This window comes from Mandrillus leucophaeus, unplaced genomic scaffold (genome assembly GCF_000951045.1).
Source record: "Mandrillus leucophaeus isolate KB7577 unplaced genomic scaffold, Mleu.le_1.0 Scaffold97, whole genome shotgun sequence".
In the NCBI taxonomy this organism is placed as follows: Eukaryota; Metazoa; Chordata; class Mammalia; order Primates; family Cercopithecidae; genus Mandrillus; species Mandrillus leucophaeus.
In genome coordinates this window covers 4,771,734-4,774,875 of record NW_012110585.1, presented here as the reverse complement: position 1 = coordinate 4,774,875, position 3,142 = coordinate 4,771,734, and positions in this window count along the sequence as shown.

The window sequence follows — 3,142 nt, the reverse complement described above, 5'->3', positions numbered from 1 at the left end:
TGGTAGTATATACTCTTAATGGTTTTGCCTTACTGAGAAGCATGTTAAGTAAAATTGATAAAGATTAAGGGAAGGCCAGGTGAAGTGGCTCACACCTGTAATCCCAGCACTTTGGGAGGCCGAGGTAGGTGGGTCACCTGAGGTCAGGGGTTCAAGACCAGCCAGGCCAACATGGGAAACTCCATCTCTACTAAAAATACAAAAACTAGCCAGACATGATGGCGCATCCCTGTAATCCCAGCTACTTGGGAGGCTGAGGCAGGAGAGTCACTTGAACCTGGGAGATGGAGGCTGCAGTGAGCTGAGATTGCACCATTGCACTCTAGCCTAGGTGACAGAGTGAGACTCCATCTCAAAAATAAATAAATAAATAAATATCTGATGACAGTGGTTGTACAGAGGTGGGATCAGACAAGGCCACTACTGGCTCCAACAGAGTCATTGTACAAATTAGAAAAAAGTACCTACATTGGGGTATGTACTTGGAAAAGGGTCCTTCCTTCTCAGCTTGGCAGGGAAGAAACCCACCTGCACCCCTGACTGAGAACTACACTATAAGATAGGAACTCAGAGGAAAGGTGTTTAGTGAACTGTCTATTTTGTTTAAATTTACCACCAGGCTGGGCACGGTGGCTCACAGCTGCAATCCCAGCACTTTGGGATGCCAAGGTGAGTGGATCACGAGGTCAGGGGTTCAAGACCGGCCTGACCAACATGGTGAAACCCTGTCTCTACCAAAAATACCAAAATTAGCTGGGCGCGGTGGAGCACGCCTGTAATGCCAGCTACTCAGGAGACTGAGGCAGGAGAATTGCTTGAACCCAGGAGGCGGAGATTGCTGTGAGCCAAGATTGCACCACTGCACTCCAGCCCGGGCAACAGAACGAGACTCCATCTCCAAAAAAAAAAAAAAAATTTTACAACTATTTCACCTCTGCAGATCAGAAGGAGGGGAAAGAGTCTATTTGTCTCCCAGGCTGGAGTGCAGGAGCATAACATAGCTCACGGCAGCCTTGAATTCCTGGACTCAGGCAATCCTCTTGCCTCAGCCTCCCAAAGAGCCAAGATTAAAGGTGTGAGCCATGTGTCTGGCCCATATTTATCCCTTTTATAATGAAAATTAAGAAATGTGGCCAGGCGCGGTGGCTCACACCTGTAATCCGAGCACTTTGGGAGGCCACAGCAGGTGGATCACCTGAGGTCAGGAGATCAAGACCAGCCTGACCAACATAGAGAAACCCCATCTCTACTAAAAATACAAAATTAGCAGGGTATAGTGGCACATGCCTGTAATCCCAGGTACTTGAGAGGCTGAGGCAGAAGAATCACTAGAACCTGGGATGCGGAGGTTGAGGTGAGCCAATATTATGCCATTGCACTCCAGCCTGGGCATTTAGTGAAATTCCATCTCAAAAAAAGAAAAAAACAAAACAAAACTGCAGAACAAAAAAATACATGTTCCAAAATTCCCCTCAAGGCTAAGCCAGAATCTTTTGGCAAAAAAGAAATTAAGCATCATGGGAAGACAAGACCGGTTCAGCATCACCTGTAGTATTTCAGGTCATAAAGGCCTAGTGGAGCACTCCTTTATAATCAACACGCCTTCAAAAATTGATGGTGACACTCTCTGTTAAGATTCCATGACTGCCCATTAACAGCGTCTTATCAGCAAATTAATAGCTTATTAATCTCGTTGTAATGAATGAGTCTTACACTTCATTCATGCCAGCAATATCATTATCTGATATAATTCTGGTCTAACTAGTCTTTTTATGTCTCAAAATGAAATGTCCCTGGATTCTAAATGGTACAAAATAGGATCATCTCAAAAGAAATAACTGTGATACTAAAAGAAAAAGCCACAGGTAAAGGGATAAAGTGAGAGCAAACAACTTACCTTGTCCCCGATGGCAGTGAAAGTTGTTCAAGTGAATCACCTCTTCATTGCTGTTTCCCTCTGCCATTTTCAAACGCAGACCTGCACATACGGGACTGCTAATATCTAAACATGGTGACCATCTGTTTCAAAAGGTCTGAAAAGGAAGCAAAGAGGAACAGTAAGAAAGAGGGAATATCAAAACTCTTGCCATGTATCTGGTCAGGGAACATCTGAAGCTTATGCTGAAAACATTCCTTGGGAAAACACATCCAAGGAAGTAGGTCAAAAAAAAAAAAAACCCCACAAAAACTCAAAACGTATGTCATTAAAACATATTTTTAAAATACACATATTAAACAGACAAAGTACAGACAGATAATTCACATCTTGATACAAATATGCTAACAAAGAAATGGGCTAAGGGTACTAATAGGCAATTCACAAACAAGAAAACACAGAAGATGCTCAACCTCACTAATAATCAGAGAAAGGCAAATCAGAAAATGAATTATGTTTCAGCCAGACGCAGTGGCTCACGCCTGTAATCCCAGCATTTTATGAGGCCGAGGCGGGCAGGTCACGAGGTCAGGAGTTTGACACCAGCCTGACCAACATGGTGAAATCCCAGCTCTACTAAAGTACAAAAATCAGCCGGGCATGGTGGTACGCACCTGTAATTCCAGCTACTCAGGACACTGTCGCAGGAGAATCGCTTCAATCAGGGAGGCGGAGGTTGCAATGAGCCAAGATCACGTGGCTGCACTCCAGCCTGGGCAACAGAGTGAGACTGCTTCTCAAAAAGAAAAAAGAATTATGTTTCAAACCACTGGTGTGGCAAAAAAGGCAAGCATGTAAGAAATGGGGAATCTTCTACATTGCTGGTTTGGAGAGTAACTTGGAAAAGATATTCTAAATAGCAATTAGCAATACACCCTAAATTACAAATGTACATCCCTGTGACTTAGCAATTCCACTTCCAGATATATTAGCTAAAGAAACCTCTGTGTGTTCTCCAAGAAATATGCATAATCGAATACATGGACAAGGAAGGTCATTACAGCAAATATGTAATAAAAGCAACTTGAAATGGCCTTACTGGACATCAGTAAAGGAATAAATAAAATTCATATGAGGATACAACACAGTTAAATTAACTAATGTTAAATGAAAACAAGTGTGATACCATTTACGTAAATTCTTACACAAATTTAAAATACATTATATTTAAATATTAAATTAAAAAATACAGCCAGGTGCGGTGGC